The 19,546-nt window shown below is 39.0% G+C and overlaps 1 long non-coding RNA gene across 2 annotated transcripts; it reads left to right on the forward strand.

The window, feature by feature from the left end:
• Window positions 1-1,139: 1,139 nt before the first annotated feature.
• Window positions 1,140-5,527, forward strand: LOC103722687 (uncharacterized). 2 transcript variants are annotated; one of them, XR_003388638.4, is made up of 4 exons: window positions 1,148-1,593; window positions 1,728-1,802; window positions 1,884-2,034; window positions 3,498-5,527. It is a non-coding gene; the product is annotated as an uncharacterized LOC103722687 (long non-coding RNA). The 2 variants fall into 2 exon arrangements; XR_606516.6 differs by having other exon boundaries at window positions 1,140-1,593; window positions 1,884-5,527.
• The last annotated feature ends 14,019 nt before the right edge of the window (window positions 5,528-19,546 follow it).

The following is a 19,546-nucleotide window of genomic DNA, read 5'->3' on the forward strand; positions in this document are numbered from 1 at the left end:
TGCTATGAATGAGGATTCTTATATCTATATATGGAGCTATAATAGCTCTAGCAACCTATCATCTAAATGATCCAAATCAATACGTGCGTGAGATTTTTTTTTTTAGGGTGCATCAGTTGTGATTTCATAGCCTGTCTCAAATCATAGATAAACTGGCTCGAACTATAAACAGGTTGGCTCAAGCAATAAAACTTTTGATATTAGTTTCTTACAGCAAAAAAAATTAGAGGCATCCACTTGCTCGAGAGATCTAGATTGCTTTTTTCTTGGCACATGACTTTTTTCTGATAATTTATCAAGATCAAGCTCAGACTCATGACACCTCATGACTGTTCTCCTCCTTGGATAGATGTTAGACACTTAAGGCTAGTTTGGTTTTTTTTTAAAATTTTTTATGATGTGACATTTAAGTCTCATTAAAATTAATGGTTTGGCTAACATTCTGTTAAGTTATGGGTTAAAGTGTTGAATAAAGACAAAAATCAGGAGATAAGCGTAGATTTTTTAAATCATTAGATGTAAGTATAATTGACCCCTAATCTTAGAAGACTTTTTGTAATTTACTTATCACTCAAAGACAATTTTAATTTTTTATATAAGGTAAATGGGTTCAATAACACCATTAATTTAATTGGGTGTAAATATAGGTTTTACAAACTAGTGGGTATAAGTGTAGTAAATATAAATTTTAAGAACAGTTTTGTAATTTACTATAATTTTAATTCTAATGTGAAACCCAAACTCCAGGATCTCTCCATCAAGCTTAAGATTGTATGGTTATATATCTCCACACTACTCAAAGCTCACTTGTTTTTAGATAATACTATGTTATACTATGTAAAATTGGACATGTGTTCATGAAATAAATGAACAATGAGTTGTTCATGCGACAACCCTAATCCTAATTGAATCGGAAAACTCTCATGATCTATCAGGCATAAAAAATATCAAATTTAACATTAGACTAGCCCGAAGCCCAATTTAAAATGAAGACAGTTGAGACCCGAGATGCGGCCAATCTCTAGCCCAGCCCATATGCCTCGCTGGGCCCGGTTTATAGTGGGCGGCCGCAGGCCGTCTCAGACCACCGACAGCCCTTCAGTCTCTAGTCTCTACCCTCGGGCGCTCGACTGGAAGGCGATCCGCTCCGCCAGATTTCTCCGTCGGCCCAAGTCCGAAATAAAATGCCGGCCCTCCTTTCCCTCCGCCCTTTCTTCTTTCCCCTACCCTTCCCGGACCTTCTCCACTCCTCCCCTCCTCCGCCGCTGCTCCCGCCTCGGCCGGCGCCACCTTCGCCGCCACTGGGAGCTCGCTCGACCCGAGCAGGCTCCGGAACGTGACCGTGATAGCCCACGTCGATCATGGGAAGACCGCCCTCATGGACCGGCTTTTTTCTCCGAGAGTGCGGCACCGACATCCCCCACGAGCAGGCCCTCGACTTCGTCAGCCTCGATGTGCGAGCGGGGCATCACCATCGCTTCCACGGCAAGAAACCAGCAGCACTAGTTCTTTAGAAGTAGCGAAGCTTCTTCTTTAGATTTCCCAGAACCGAAGTTCGATTTCTTGGCCAAGAATCTTGTTTGTGAGTTCGATGTACGATAACATTTGAACTTGATGACTTTAATTTAGTTCTGAAGTCAATTCATCAAACAGATTATTCCTATATGTTGATCATCGGATCTATCTACTCCACTTTTGCTTATAATTCTTTGTTTTATGTCTTTTAGGTTACTTCGATTTCCTGGAGGGATAATGAGCTCAACATGTTTGATTCCCCTGGCCATGCTGATTTTGGGGGTAAAGTAAGTGAACTTGTTGAATCCCTCTGAATTGCTTATTCAATTAGCAAATGGTTGCTATTTATATGTGGTATTCGTGCATAGGTCGAACGAGTTGTTCGAATGGTCGAGGGAGCTGTCTTAGTTGTTGATGCTGGGGAAGCTTCCCTTGCACAAACAAAGTTTGTTCTTGCGAAAGCTTTTAACGATGGGCTGCGTCCAATTCTCCTCCTGAATAAAGTTAACCGGCCTTCAGGTATGCCTTATTTGGATTTCATATGGGATATGATATCGTTATGATGTATGAAAAAGTGATTGGTGCAAAGCAATGCCTTAATCACCAATTGCTGGACTGTGGCTTCTGTAGGGAAGTCATTGTGGCCTTAATGAAGGTGGTACTATAAGATTCTAAGTGGAGAAAGTAGGGTGTGTCTGGGAGGTTTTGTATGCATTACATTTATATGAAAAAGTAATTTAGATTTCTTCTCTACCCACTCTTATAACTAATGTCATCTTTAGGAATCAGACAATGATTTTTTGAGGGTAAGGAATACCTTGTTGAAATGTTAAGCAACAACGTACACAAATATATGTTATTGTTCCTTCTTAATATGAGCTGCCATTTGTGTGCATCAGCCTGACCTTGGAGGGATAAATCTGTGTTCATTATCTGTATCATTGTGAAGTATATTAACATCTTACAGTTCCTTTTTGAAATGCATGTTAGACATGTGATTCCCACCCACCAGACTAAGCAATCTTGATGCATCAATTCAGTGGCTAGCATGGTCTCATCATATGGATGGGCCAAGGAGTGAATCCGATTATAATCAATAATTGAATTGTCCTAAATGGAGCAATTAATTAGATGGCGAGACATTGCTGGTGGTTGAGACTCCATTATTAGATGTATATTTGCATATAGCAGTTGTCTTGAAGGAAGATGGGAATTGAACCATCAAAGTGGGAAACTCTTGGTGCTTGGGAGAGTGCAAGGTCTTTTTTGTAGGAATCTTTTGGAAATTAGGCGATGATGGTTTAGGATCTGGATCCAGATATGGATTGCATACTTGGTAAGATGGAGAGAGAATCAACTAAGTTTGCAATCCATTGAAGGATAAACCTGGTTAAATGATAAAAAATGGAGCTATTCTGCCAATGTTGTTCAATTTTCTCAAAATAACATTATTTTGGTCAATATGGGTTAAACCCATTTAACTAGGACAACTTTCTTTTATTTATTTATTTTTCTGTGTGTGTGAGGAGGGTATGGGGATGTTGAATAAATTTGTTCTATGAAATGGTGGTTAGTTTGTTCCTTTCCCTTTGCCTATTTTACCACTTATCCCCATTTAATGCCTATTCAAAGCAAACAGCATTTTGAATCATCCTGCAATGATTTGGGAATTGCAAATTTGTGATCAAACAAAAATTTTGACAACCTAAGAAGAGCATTTTTGAGGAAGACTGAGCAACAGGGATAGCTATCCCACCCACATGCAGGTTAAAGTTACAAGGAAATTTTAAAGTTGTACAGGTGTGTGGTCATGCGCATGTCTGCATGTGTATGTGAGGTTTAGTTGGTTGAGGGGCATAAGAATAAAACTCTTCTGCTCTTTAAAAGTTAGGCAAGCTTGACATCATTCCTTTAATTCACTTATCTATTTATTGTTGTTTTGACAATTGTTCAGCACTGCATTATTCTTGAACATTTTGCAGCTTCCGACGAGACGTGATGGAGTTGAGAGATTTGGTATTTGATTTTTTTACAAATCTCGGTGCCACAGGTGCATTTAAATTTTCAATCTGATATTAACTTTTCATGTTTTATATTCTATGTCCATCTTTTTTCATGTTTAAATGTAGCATTTGATTTTATTTTATTTCCTTTTCTGTAAGCAATTTTTATAAAGAGTTTTGCTTTAATTTGGATTTGGTTTAATACATCCTTATGGTAGCATGATGCACATGCAATATCTTTTGTGAAATCCAAGTATTTTGATCGAAGACATGAGGAGCAAAGATTTTTAGCTCTCTGTTTCACCTCCAAGAGTTGTGAGCTTTTCATTATTGCAATGCAATAGTACCTTCTCTTTATTGTTTCTTTGTTCCTTTCATTTCATCCCTTAGTTTTGGTGCGCTTATACATTTAGTCATTGTTGCTTCTTTTTATACTGCCGATAGAACTTTGAGAGCTCATGTCAGAGTGATTCTTATTAGCATGTAAAGGTAAATGTATGCAGTTTGGTGTATGAAAAAGAGCAACCAGCCAGACCTGATGTCCTAGTCTGGAACAATATAAAATGAGGCCTACTAGTGAGCCCATTTCCTAGAGATAAATGATAAATAAGACTATAGAAGGATGGATTTAATTGTATTACCTCTATAATTCATCGTGCTTTGAAAGGAGTCATTACCTTTAATGGTGGAGTGATGCCCAATATGCGAGATGCATGGCCATGGAAATGATCTAATCTGTGGGCGAGATGTTTCGATGGGAGGAGGCAACTGTGGAACGGGCATGGGGCGAAATGATTTGATGTAATTATGAAGCTACATGAATCATGAGACAATAGAGGGATGGCGACAGTAATGAATGGTTGAAAACACTAAGTCCATGTCTACTAGCGAACAAAAGTGATGGTTGTGTATCATGCATGATTTTTTTCGGCATCTTCCTTTACATATCTCCCTTGCTGCATATATTTACTTATTTAGCTGTTTCGGCTTAGATGATTGGTTAGCATGTTCTGTGACCAAAACCTAGACTTATCCAGTAATGTAGATTAAGTTCAGGCTTTAACCTTGGATGGGACTTGAAAAGGCTTGAGCTTGTCTGACTCAACCCTATAGTTGCTGGAGGGCCAGATGACTAAGAACTACCTTATTTATGCCCCACACAAGTGGATTCTAACACCGAGGAACCTAATTATGGTGAGAATTGTAAAAGAAGATTTGTGTGTAAGGATTAAGATTTCATAATAGCCTTCCAACTACGTAATCAAAGTCCTCCGAAATCCCAAAGATATTTGCAATCTTCTCCTGCCTAATGTTCTGTTCCATCCTGATCAAAAGAGAAAAGGGCTATGTTCCAGGGAGGTGATAACGAAAAATTATATCCAATCATCTTAAATTTGAACCCTCATTTGTTAGTCCTAAGTATAGTTGTTGAGGTCAAATGCCTGCACGCCATAGGCTGGAAAAAAGAGAGGATGATATATCTACAGGCAAGGGGAAAAAAAGAACCTGTACACCAAAACACCAACACTCAATGTCTCACGCACACCCTCTTTTGAATGTCCAATTTTTAGATATGGATGGGAATTTGCCCATATAACATATATATATCAAGCGTTCTTCACGAGAGTATTCCCTTTAGGTGTACATATTCCAATTGACTTTTATGATTCCACATGTTTTCCCACGAGCAAGAGAATGATGAGATCTATCAAAATTTCTGAGGAACAACTACACAAGGTTCGGTGGACAAAACAGAAACAGGTGATAGTGGAATTCAAAATCGCACTATGAATGGTGGCACTTGAATTAAAACTTCTACAGTCGAGCAATAGAGAATGTCCTGCCTTTGTGGTCAGCTTGCTAGGTATTTGTCATTGTCTAGACCTGTTATTGCTAAAAAAAAGTACATATAAGTTTACTGGTGCCCTCTTCATTCTATACTCTATAGTATAGGTAACCTTGACATCAATGTAATAACTTCATTTGATTTTTATAGTTTAACTTAACATAATACGATCCTTCTTTTTTTTTTTCTTTTTTTTTTTTTGATACGAACATGATATGATTTCGATGCCTAATTCCTAACAAGGCCCATTCAATAATTTGAGAACATGCGTGCAATAACTAAGACCTAGCGGGCCCTCCAAAACCTAGGACCTACTTATGCACGGAAATAATGCCTGTTGAGAGAGAGGGCAAGATCCAATGCGAAGATTTTACATTGATCTCTTATCCATACTTTTCAACCTGAGAATTCAAATTAAAAAAGAAAATTGTCCATTTTTGCAAAAAAAAAATGTAGTTAAAGAAATAAAATTAACTTAGAAGAATATCCAGGTGATAATGGAAAAAGTACTATCCAATTTAATATGCTTTCTGAAAAATCGGTGCTCGATTGGCACCAATATGTGAGTGAGACACCTTACAGAGCATCGATGCATCATTCATCAGGATCTCCCTTGATTGAAAGAGACTACGCAAACAAAGGAAAGCAGGGGGAGCAAAGATTCTAAGGGGGACAAAACCCCATAAAAGCATAACAAGAACAGTTGATCTAATTGTAGCCTCACATATATTATTAAATAATATCATCATTCGGCTCTTTGCATTATCTCAAACCGTGAGGCTCCAGCACAACAGATTGATGGTGGCTAGATCTAGAGGCTACGCATTCATCCACGAGTTGTCATGTTTGTTTGAAAGATGGCGTAGGATTGCTTGCCCACCAGGGGCGTGCTGGCACGACGGGAGGTGCGCATTCTCTAGGGTTGTCAAGCCTGCTCAGAGCGGAAGGAGTCGATTTTTCATGCCCTATTTGGTTGTCCACGGGCAATTCAGTTCTGGAGGTTTTCCTCGGTTTCTGTGGGGTTGCAGCAGAGGTGGTCATCGATCGAGGATTTCGTGTTCTTCCTGAGGAATGCCTCGCGGAGGACCGGTCTCGAGGAGCTGGGGATCGGAGTGGCCTACCTCGCTTATCACTATTGGCTTGATAGAAACACCTGAATCTTTGAGGATAGAACAGCACAACTGAGGGTGGTGGTGGACCGAGCTCTGCTTCATGCAGCGGAGGTTATTGGCAGCACTGCATTGTCATCCATTGAGTGGCCAGGGAAATCTAGGATTCCCATTCAGCTTCCATAGCGGTCAGGACATTGTTCGTCTCCTAGGAGCCCCCATCCCCTAGTTTCTTTTTTTTTTGGTACACCGGCTTCCCACACCATACATATATGAGTACAACCATTCAAATCAGGGACAAGAAGTTGGCCAAACAAGTAGGGAACATCCATCTGGTTCACCCAAAGAAAACCTCCCGAGTGCTGCGCCGTATAGGAGGCACCTAGTTAACAGTTGTATTGACCTCCCAGTAAATATGAGTGGCCCTGAAGGAGCCACATTCCTTTGCCATCCGCCATATGTCAAGGAGGGAAGACTGCTCGGAATGTCGTCCGCGAACTCCCTCGATCATAGAGGCCGAGTTGCCCTCCAGGTGGATGCACTCTGCACTCAGAGCACGCCTCGCGTAGGAGATCTCCTGACTTTCTTAAGGTGAACTTCGATGGCAGCATTGGTACGGAAGAGAGCAGCGAAGGTGCGGGGTTTGTCATCCGAGACCAGGAGGTTAAATTTGTGGCGGCCGAGGTTCGGCGGATATTTGATCAGTCTGTCTTGGCTGCTGAGCTCAGAGCAGCATGAGAAGGCCTCACCTATGCAAGACAGATATTGGGTGCGGACCACATTCTCCTTGAAGAAAACTTTGCCACGGTGATCGAGTGAATTCAAAGTTGGGGGCATGAGACTAGTGGGATGCAGCTGCTCCGCGACATCTGCCACATTTTGGACTAGTGCCTCTTCTATCGGACTACACATATCTACGAAAAGGCAAATAGTACTGTGGACTTGGTGGTATTTTTTGCGGCCCATCACTCTGGAGGTTTTGTTTGGAAGAACCACGAGTCTGTCCGTTCTCTCCTATACTCTATAATATTTTTTGATTTCATAGGCTATACCCACACACGTCATGTGTGAGTCCCCTCTGTACCAAAAAAAAAAAAAAAAGGTTTTCTGGAAGCGGCCTGTTGCTGTTAACACAATGAGAACCCACATCAGCTGCAGAGCCTGTATCGTTTTCTGGAAGTTTTAGGGACATGGTGGCCAATCTCTCTGCCAAGTTTGCTCATCGAGTATGTAAACTTGAGGGCGAAGCTTTTTAATCAGTTATCGTTCTATGTTTATTAATTGAAGGCCAATTGGGTTCCCATGTGCATGGGGGCGCACGCTTTTAAAGAGAGCATGTTGGTGCATTTACGTCATGCACGTCAGCGAGTGGGCAATCTTAATCTCACGAGCTCGACTGCAGCGAGAAACATACGTTACGTGCCCCTTCTTCTTCTTCTCCCTTATCCCTTCTTCTTTTTTTTTTTTTTTTGAAAAACAGCAATTTAAATTACTCTAACACGAGTACATCCAGCGTTCTCCCTTATCCTCTCAAGAGCAACTAAATCCATGTGTAAAGGTCGCGGATCCTCCATGCCCAACTTCGTACGAAACCTCTTTCGACTTGGTGGTGGTTCCTTGTAAGTTGGCAACCACTTGCCATGTGCCTTAAATGCGAGTGAGATTTTACGTGCATGGTATCTCAGTAGCATATTAGATCAATATGTTCCCATGTCGGCCCTCCATCCTCAGCAGGCATCTCTTGGTCAAAATCTAAAGATCTAGCTGCTAAATTCTCTATTAGATTATTTAGGATGTGTCTGTAACCAGAACTGACACAAGTAGCTATTAGCTTGCAAGAATATATCACTTCTAGTTTGCTCCTATGTGTGTAATTTGCTTCTATATCCAGCTCTTGGATGTTGGAAATATTCTTTAAATATCTTTGTGTATGTTCAAGATGTAGCCATTCTTGTATCTCGTGTTTCCTTAGCTGCCGTGAAATGTAACTTATGTTAATTTCATCATGCTCGGGTTGTTCTTTCTTCCTCCTATATTTTAATTTGTATTGGGTGAGGTCTCACAAGGCTGAATTTGCTAAGATCAGGTCGATAAAATTGGTCAAACGCAAGGATGGATTTGCTCTTTCGAACTAAACATTAAACCTTCTCAAGCCAAAACTCGAGATGCTAGGTTTGACACAAAAAAAACTTTTTGGTTCTTTTTTCTCATGTTGAAATTGACTTGACACGTGATGTGAGTGACTGTATGCTGATAGCTATTATGCTTTCGGATGGAATCCAGCTAATTGAAAGGAATATTTGATGAACAATTATGATTGCATTGGTACATGCTTTCATGAAAGGTAGTGATTTGGAGCGAACGATCAAGAAAGAAGAAACAGAGTACATAGTGGGCTTGCAGTATAGTCTAAACTAAGATACTAGACTTGGTGATGTCCAACATGAGAGAATAATAAAAACCACAATTGGGAGTAGAAGAGAAAATTTTCATGTGCTCTCTCCTGGAATGTGTTTATTTTCTCTTTCTTCCTTAGTTTGGGTCATTAGGTAGAGTTTTCATAATAAACGAAGTTTATTTGAAAATTTGGACCAATAGATATGCCTCATGAGCAGGTGCTTGGGGAAGCTTGTCTTATACAATATGAGAGCATGGCCCACGAACGTATTGGTATTTTTTTTTTTAAGCAAAAGAAAGAATGAGATCTATTCAAATAAACGAAAAATCTTGAGGAAGATTAAGAACCTTTGGATTTTTGGCCGACATTCTCTAACCAATGAAGCTAACCTAGCACGCGGTCCTGAAAAATATAGAGAAGTGGGGTTAGTAAACACAAATACGGGAGGAGAAAAGTGGATGGATGGATACGTCTCCCTATTAATTATTAGAATATTTGAAGTGGGAAAAAGGATATTCTCGTTTAAGAGATAAAAAAGTAAGTGCATTTATTATTCTCCACCATCCAAGAAAGAGTGGAAAAAGTGGCCATGGGTGCAATTGGAATAAGAAAGGACGCATAGCTCTCTTGGAAGAGGAGTCGAAAAAGTGGAGCCTAATTTTCTCTGCATAGTAGTATGGTAATGAATTTGAGGGTTAGAATTATATATGGAGATTAGTATATACGTATAATAATATTTTTGAACAAGTCCTAAACACCTTAATTTACACTTTTTTCATGGAATTAATATCTTTGTCCGGGCTGTCACATGTCACATATGCTTATTGTGAAATCTTTATGGACTAGAGCTTGTTCTTGGCTATATTTAGGCATAAAAAATATCAAATTTTAAATAAAATCTATCTAAAGCTCGATTAAAAATGAATATAGATTAGATCCATCTCGACCCATTATCAACTCCACTATAGGTATATCGTTCCTCCCATGTTCCCAACATGGAATTGGCATTTTACCATGCCACTACAAAACTAGACCATGAAGTATTGAAATGTTTTTAAATTTTTCTCAGCCTTTTTCCACTTGATGGGCCCATTGTTTTTTCAATGTTTTGACCCTTTTCATAAAGAAGATTATGTAAGATTACGTCACCTATATAGTGTTCTATATAGTTTTGACCCTTACATGTCACCTATATAGTGTTCTATAAGGGGGAAAATGAAAAAGATTATCTACGATTTTGTCCCCGAGGTCTCCCTGACATGGAACTTTGCTTCTGTACCTTCAGATAAACAGGGGCTCCTAATTGCTCCTTCCTGTATTGCAATAAACGCACGACATCCATCCAATCCATCACATCACATACCACAAATTCTGCATGGGGGGAGATTGAGTTCCACATCTTGTACAGAATATTTGAATGTGATTTTACGTTTAGCTTTGACCAAAAATTTTATACCATCCCAGCGCTACAACCAATATAATGAGTAGACTTGAATCAATTCTTGGCCACCATCGCCCTTAATTAAAATGCTCCCAATCCATGCAGAGTTCATATCCCGGAACTGGGGAGGTCCATTCATCAACTACTTCTCGAAGTACAAATCAAGATACATGCAGACATGCATCCATGTTCCTGGCCTGTTCAATCACGAATTATTGCGGAGTACATGAATAATTGATGATTTTAACTGGGTTTCTCTGATTTAAACATGAAACATAAGCCGGAGAAGATACCAAAACCTCTCATGGCTTGCAAGCTCAACAACAAAGCCACCTATGTTTAGAAAAGCTCTCTCTCGTTCTCTCTCCAACGTCGTGGATGACGGAAACCGATCACGCAATAAATAATGTTGCCCTTCACACGGCAAGAAAAGATTCTGACGCAGTTGCTTTAAACAGAGGAGAGGTCGAGCAGAGGAACCGGAAACGGCCCCGCCATTTCAGAGCAACCCCTGCGTACCCGCCCTCGCGGCCTTTATTACCACCCAACGCGAGAAGCCAGCCTTTTGTCCCTATGTATCATCCCTCTCTGTTTTTCTAATATTTCTCTGTTTTCTTTCTTGGTTAAAAGGCCCCTCTGGCAGGATCCCATGCACAAAAAAAGGCCGTACGCCCACCCGTCATCTTCGCCTCTGGCCGTGATGCGATGGCGTCCCGCACTTTGTGCTCACCGTACGTCACCTCACTGAAGCCTCTCTTAGGCCTCGTCTGGGGAGCTTTTGGAGGGCCAAAAAGCACTTTCTAGCCCTCCAAAAATACTTTTAGATGAAAAACTGTGTTTGGTAAATTTTTCAAAAAACTGTTTCAGCTTTTGCGGGAAGCTGAAAACAGCTTTGGGAGGAAGCTCCAATTTGGAGCTTTTGGGAGGAAGCTGTTTCAGCTTTTTCGGAGAACTGTATTTTTGACAAAAATGCCCATATTAAAATAACATAATTACATAGTTTATCCCTGTATGAACCTAAAAATCTGCTGGAGCCAAGAACCCAAGCCGTCAGACTCCCTTCCGTAAGAAAAGGTATTTTTCTTTTCAATTTTTGTATGCATCTCTTGAACCACATTTTAGAAAAAAAAATTTAATCCTTTTCCATACCTTCCAAAATCAATCTATTGTTTTTTTTTTATCATCAACCTCGCGGCCCACGCTGAGGTCCTCCTCGAGCGTGGACCACGAAGAAGAGCCCCTGGACCGCAGAAAATTAATTTTAGAAAAATTATGAAAAATTATTATGGGAAATTATTTTTTATTAATAATTATAATATTTTATATCTTTATTTTTGTATTATACTATAAATATAATATCATATTATATTATATCATAATACATTAATATGTTATGTTAAATAATTTAATATTATGTTATATTATGAAAAATTAATTTATACTAATAATTATAATATTTTTTACCTTTATTATTGTATTATACTATAAATATTGTATTATATTACATTACATTATAATACATTAATATGTTATTTTAAATAATTTAATATTATGTTATATTATGAGAAATTAATTTATACTAATAATTATAATATTTTATACTTTTATTATTGTATTATACTATAAATATAATATATATTACATTATATCATAATACATTAATATGTTATGTTAAATAATTTAATATTATATTATATTACTAATTATTAATTTACTCTAATAATTATATTACTATTATACTATATCGTATATTTATGTATTAATTTATGTTATGTTTTATTATGTTGTGTTGTATAATACTATGCAATGTCCTTTATGATAATTTTGTCATATAAAAGTACTTTCTCAGTTTGTTTACCAAACACAAAATAAAGTACCACAGCACTTTACGAATGTGGTTACCAAACAACAAACAGCTTTTTATAACAGCTCTACTTCAGACAGCTCTACTGCCAACAGCTCTACTTCCAACAGCTCTACTGCCAACAGCTCCCCCAAATAGGGCCTTAATATATATTTATTTCTATTCATTCTTCTCCTCCCTCCCATGCTATCCCTTTGGCTAATCCACCGTTCTTTTCTGAGTTGTTACCAAAAATATCGGGAAGTAAATCTGTTCGGTGACGGCATCCTCTGTTTTAGCGTCAGAGACCCGCGCAAGGGGACATGCCAGCTGAAAGCTTGCGCACCTGCGAGGAGACTCATAAATATAGCTTTCTTATCTTTTTGATAAGCACAGTGGACTTTAAGGCTACGTGTTTGTTTATTTATTACACTAGTTTTCTATATGTTTTAGATATTGAGCAATTATTTTAGTATAAAAATGAATTATGGTCTTCTGCAACCAGACACACTGTCATGGTACAAACATTTTGGCTATTCTACTTTTCTTCATGACATTAGAGCATGAAAAAAAAGGGCTAAAATAAATTTGAATGGTGATGGCAAGCATTTATATGCAGTAAGTGATTCCATTTTTGGGGTAATTCATTTACATGTGTGAAATTTTCAACTGAAACACATTCTTAACGGATAGTTATTATTTTATTATTTTCTTTCTGCAGGAACACTGTGGCAAACATGAGATCTTAGTTTACTAATGTTTTTCTAACATTACAATATTTTTATGTATAATATCATTCAGCATGCACGTTCTAGTTTATGCAGACTAATAATAATATATCCCCATATTAAAATATGATTAAGACTTTTAAAATCTTTCTTTAGTAATTTCAAATAGATAATATAAACATCATATTTTGAAATAAATTTATTAAATTATTATTAATCTTAATCTTACTAATGTGAAGAGAAGCATTGATAATTGCTGAAAAAATAATAGTCTTATATCTGATAGGTTAAAAGCTTTGAGGGTGCTTATATACTTTTGGATCTATTCATTTAAATATTTAGATTCTTAGATAGGATCTTAATAATGATTGTGATATCAATTTGATAAATACATAATAACTTTTAAAAAATATTCTCAAAAATGATTGACTTGGTAGCCTCTTATATCGATGGGGAAGACTTGCCATTTAGCTATCCTCACTCTAGTATTAGGCCAAGCTTTCACCAATAACATCCTAGTTCTGTTATATATGCATGTAAATCCAACTTGATAGATGAATGAACTCACAAACAAGCTGCTTTTGTTCGGCTAGGTTGTAGAGAAACTATGTGAGATGAAAGAGAGATAGAAGTATGAGATTAAGATATTTAGATTTCTCATCATACTAAAGAGTCTGCATGCCTAGTTAGAGTTGCGTGATTTGTATATACATATGAAGTAAACCCCTTTCACATATGTTCACTTGTTGCTCTTCTTCGGGTGGAAGTTTCAACTATTCATAATGCATTATTTTCTCAAAAGAAAATTAAGTCAATATTTTCGCTTAAAAAATATGTATGTATAAAACATTTCTCATGATATGAAATAGCCTCTAACCATGGATTAAAGACTTAGAGACATGAAAAAAAGAAGAAGCTCAAAAAAAACTGCATCTACTTCTAGTAAATGATTCTATGAAAAGCTCTGCCATACGCATATAATGATTTTATTTAAAGTAGATGGTCAAAATTTTGTACAATTGATCCGCCTTTTTTTTATTCACATATGCATCAATATAATTTATTACCATAATTTTAAAAATAAGAGAGATGTAGAAGAATATGTTTATTAGTTCCTGCCATTTAAAAATATATAAAATAAATAAAAAGTGTAATAGTACAGTATCACAAGTTAATGTTTGGTTTATTATTCATTCTCGCTCCCTTTAAGAGTATATATTGACATATGTGTTGGGTGCCTAGAATTGTTTAATTAACACTATATGGAGTAAGATTAGATTAAGTAACTATTAAGTAAACTGTCCAGTTTTCTAAAAGGCAGAAGAAAAGTTGAGAAAACTAAGACCTATACTATGCACGCTCTTAGCGCACACTAAGTGTAACAACCCAGGACTACTAAAGGTCTAAATCTATTTAAATCTAATCACAAGCATGACGATCGACTTATGACAGTCTCAATAAGCCTATGTTGTAGTATCCCTAGTTCACATGGCTAGTCGGAAGATATATTTTGAGTTTTTTAGTCCTGTATAAGTACTCAAAATCTTCTCGATGAATAACTAATATGGAACTAAATATACACCACACGAATTCTCACACTAGGCCTAGGAGTTTATGTCAATTAACATAATCCTTGGTATTTATAGTACATTATGTCTATCCTACAAATTTATTTCCTTTGACCCTGAAATAGTGTCATGCATCCTCCAATTAATATCCCGAGATTCAGGCCTCAACATACACCAAAATTAGTTGGCTGCCACTCCCGAACGCGCCCGGGTTAGCCCAATGAACCTTATCCTTACGTCAATACGAAGATAATTACTAGAAAAATTTATCCAAGACACCCTTTATTAAGTTTTTTTTGGGGTAAACATATGGAAAAATTGTAAACCTCTGACTATTCCACTCTGATTCCTTCGCTCTGCCCATGAAAGTCTTCTTTCTTCGAGTGAGAGAGGAGAAGATTCGCACTGGCTTTATGGCTCATACGACCTCGAAAGTTCAATAATTTAAGGGGTTCCGACGAAGGAAGAGCTTGACTGCTACTAAAAAAGGTACGCCCTAATCGCTCCCCTTTATTATTATTAGTAAGATAGGGTGGTTGAGAAGCAGGTCGTGAACGATTTTGCCCCGGTGCCTCAAAGACCGAGCCAAACCGAAAAGGCACCGTTCTCCCGATGAGGACAGCCTCTGTCGTGATCACTTACCACGTGTCCGAAACAAATAAAAAGAAGAGAATTCCAAGCCACGGTAACTCAGAAAAGTTACATCAAAAAGTTACTCTGGTACTCTGCACCAATCACCATGCTTCGTTTAGGGGCATACTCGACAATGCCAATTCAAAGGGAGTCATGACAATGCACCAGACCAGCTCGAGTAACATATTTGAGTAATTCAAAAAATTATTTTTCAAAAAAAAAGGAAAAAAACTCCCGTTCGGGCCTCTCTCTCCTCCATCCCCTCCTTCCCGGCAACCTGCTACTTGACCTGCCGGACGAAGGCAAAGGAGAGAGTGGCAGGAAGAAAAAATAAAAAACACCTACCATGCAGAACCTGGCCTGCCACAGGCCTTGGTGAGCTGCTACTCCATCGCCCGCGAGCAGGAGATACTTTGGGACAACCATGGCGAACGTGAATTTCTTCGATGTAGAGCTAGCTCCATAGCTGCATGCGCCTCCACAACCTGGACGAAAACGTGGAAAGGAAGCTGGTGCCAAAGAAGAAGGAAGAAGTGCTCCCCGTCCAGGCAATATATATTTACTGGAGAAATTGAAGTTAGAAGAAATAAGCCAAGATGAACAGCTTAGATTTTGGTATTTTCTTGCACATGCATGCATGCATGGCTCTTTACACAAATCTCTTGCTCGATCATCACTCCAGCTCACGAATTTTCTTTTCTTTGCTGTGTTGTGAACGCCACCGCCTGGACGCCTCCAAGTGCGAGGGCCACGCCGTTCCTGACAAGCTCTACAAGCGCGGCGGCGTCTGCGACCGCCGCTGCCGCTCCCACCCCTACCTCGAAGCACTTCCGCTAGCTCCACGAGCACGAGCGGCAGAAGAGGCTCGCTTGAATGCGCTCCTTCAAGAGCAAGAAACGCCATGGCTACTGGGACGAAGGCGGCTGCGACGACGAGAGGCGCGCAGATTGTGGAGCCGGGGTAAAGTGGAGGCAGGGATGGAGGACGACGCCCGAACGGCTGATATTTCATTTGTTCGGACACGTGTGGCGATAGATACTTGACATGTTTTGGTACTCCAACGAACGCTGCAACGACTCGTAAACAGTATTTCCAACAATAATTGCATTTATGATGTCACTACAACGACTCTTTAATGCATTTAATTTGATTCGATACATAAATGCGTTCGGGGTGCTTTGAGATCTATGGCAGGGTGCGATCCAACAGTCAACACAGTGCGGAAAAAAAAAAAAAAGGAAGATACAACCCGAGAGCTTCACCTTCCTTCTCGAGAATCCATCTTTGGATCGCACATTGATGATCGCTTCCAGATCTATGCCGGCAGATGAATTGAGGCATTTGGACTGCTTTAATATCTGCAGAGGGTGCGATCCAATAGTCATCAACGCCAAAAAGATGAACCGAGAATAAAGAATAAGGGTTGTATTTTTCATGCAAAAGAAGAATTCACCTTCTCTCATGCGAATCCACCATTGGATCATGCGATGAGCGCTTCGAGACCTATGCAAATGGATGAACAAGGGCGTTTGGAGTGCTTTAAGATTACACATGCTGCGATCCAACCGTGAAGATCACAAAAGAAGATCTACCATTCTTTCATGTAAAAGATACGACCCGAACCCATAATAGAGGAGAAAGGCTTTATCATTCACAAGCCATAAGAAGGATTCATCTTCTTTCGCATGAATCTATTGTTGAATTGTGCAATTATTGTTTTGAAATCTGTGCAGATGAATGAATAAAGGTATTTCAAATGCTTTGAGATCTGCATGGAGTGTGATCCAACCATCAATGTCATCATAGAAGATCAATCTGAAGGCCATAATAAAAGATAGGTGGTGTATCTTTCATGTGAAAGAAGGATTCACCTTCCTTCGCACGAATCCACCGTTAGACCGTGCAATGGTCACTTCGAAATCTATGCAGGTGAATGAATGAAGATGTTCGGGGGTACTTTGAGATCCATGTAGGGCATGATCCAATAGTCAGCATCATGAAAAAATATCAACCATTATTTTGCATAAAAGATGCAACCCGAACCCTAGAATAAGTCCACTACCAAGGCAAGGCAAGATCTTTTAACCCTAAACATGAATGAGACTGATTGGCCAGAAAACATCGGCCATTGAATGGATGCTAGGGTGAACTAGATGGAGTCAAAGGATTTCCTACTAAACTCCATCACATTGTAAGGAGGGATTTGTCTCCTAATTTGCGTATAAAAGAGTAATATAGCTCTGAGCTTAACAGTGAAGAAAAGGGCCTTATGCAAGATCTTTAATGTGAATCACCGAAATGGATTTATCTGGTCAGCCTATTCATTGCTCCTTCTAGGGAGCTAAATGTAAAATATGCCGCTAAGGCAGGATGGGAAGATGTGTCTATATAAGGCTACATTTTGGCATTGTTATTAGCTTTTTTTTAAAGAAAAAAATAGAAACAAGAATTCTATTTTTTTTTCGATTTCTAACAACAAAAAAATATGTTTGATTCACTTTTTTTTAAAAAACAAAAACAATGAGGGTCGGCGACATGGTCGGTGATGAGGGAGAGGGAGAGGGGATAGGGTCGGCAATATGGCCGGAGATAAAGGAGGGCTCGACGTTGAACGAAAAGGCAACCGAGAGAGTGGAAGAGAGAGAGAGAGGAAGTAGGGATGGAACCGACGACACGGTCGAGGATGAGGAATAGCTCGACATCGGGTGGAGAGGTAAGCTAGTGAGACCCAGGAGGGCTAACGTCGTTGGGTGGGGGCAACGGAGTTGAGGGTGAGATTGGCGAAAGAAGAGGGGCCGTGATAGAGCTGATCAAACTCTGGGTTGAGCCGGGTTTGGACTAGGTTCTATTGCAGAAGTTAGGCCCTATGGCTATGCCCAAGTCCAGCATAACCATCGGGCTTAAATTTTTGCCTAGGTTCGACCTAATTTTGCAAACATGTCCCAAGCCTGCTCACGAGACCTTTTTTTTTTTCTTTGCTTGGGTGTGAAACCAGCATCAACCCAAGCTATTTTAAGCTCGAAATCCAAAAGAAAATCAAGTCTGCCTTTATTTTGTTGCCCCAATAGCTTACTGAGCTCAACACATGGCTTGTGGTTCGATATATATATATATATATATATATATATATATATATAAATATCTCAGGCCAGGCTAGGTTAGATCGGGCTATTTTTAAAATTTTTCAAATTCGACCTATTTTTTGATCTGGTCTGTTTTTTTCGCCTAGGCCCATCCCATGGGTCTATTTTTTTGTGCCCAAGTCTGCTAAATTTTAGGTTGGGCTAGGCGGTCCATCTAGCCCATGATCAGTTCTTAATCGCAAGGAAAAAGGTGAAAACCAACTTTTCAAAAAAGGTTCTCATGTCATATTTTCCTGGTGAGAGGCATATTTATTCTTCAAATGTTGTATTGATATTTGATTTCAAATGTGGGATAATGAAATTGCAGGACAACAAGCCCTCCTAGTTCCATTAGCTGAAAATAAGCTCAATCTATTCAACAACTATGGCTCCCCATGTGCAATTCACATAGTCATGAAGAGGGGCGAGAGAACTTCGATGAGGGCACATTTATTGCAGCTGGAGGGTGAAGCATACAGGTTTGATTGCAGTGGGAGCAGAGATACGGGCAGCCTGGGAGGATATTTTATACGTGAGACGAGTGCTGGGGGCCGATAACTTATTTCTCGAGAGTGACTCCTCCACAGTGGTTGATTGAATCCGGAGAGTGGATAGGTACTGAGACGGCCACCCGTTGATACGGAACATCCATAAACTGGTGCAGGAGTTGACCTCCTGCCGGATAACGCATGTGTACCGAAAGGTGAACAGCGCAGCAAACTAAGTCGCCTTTTATGTTGCCCGGCACTCCGGATAGAACATTTGGACAAACTTAACTTGCATTCCACGCGCATTGTTCTGTTTATTTTCTCTGGCTGATTATACCCACGTTAGAGTGAAATGAAATGAAATGCCGTTTTGAAAAAAAAAAAAAAAAAAGGGGAGGGGGGGGACTAGTAGTTTAGTGATTATGGCAACGTTGGAGCCAAAAAGGGATGAAGTCCGGTCTCCAAATGCTGAGTGAATAGATTAGGCCATATCAAGAGCTGAACTTGCATACTCGAACTCAGCAAGTGTGAACTGCCGCAGACCAGTCAACATGACTTGTGTTATACGTCCGTTACATATTAATTAGGTTCCTCTTATTATTCGCTCGCGACAAGCATCCGTGTTACCCCACACCAGGCCACTTTGACCTAAACAACTTTTTTTTAATAACAATAATAAATAAGTAAATTAATAAACAATTGCAATATGAGGGACAATAACAGTAATAATTTTGTTTTTTATTCTATTGTAATTGTTATTATTGATATTTGTAAGGAAACTATATACTTCTCTATAAAACAATGAAGTGTTAGATTTTTTAAAAAAAGGGGGAAGGAGATCCCTCGAGTCAA

Source organism: Phoenix dactylifera, chromosome 1 (genome assembly GCF_051530095.1).
Source record: "Phoenix dactylifera cultivar Ajwa chromosome 1, Ajwa_hap1_PhDact_Kaust_v1.1, whole genome shotgun sequence".
NCBI classification, from domain to species: Eukaryota; Viridiplantae; Streptophyta; class Magnoliopsida; order Arecales; family Arecaceae; genus Phoenix; species Phoenix dactylifera.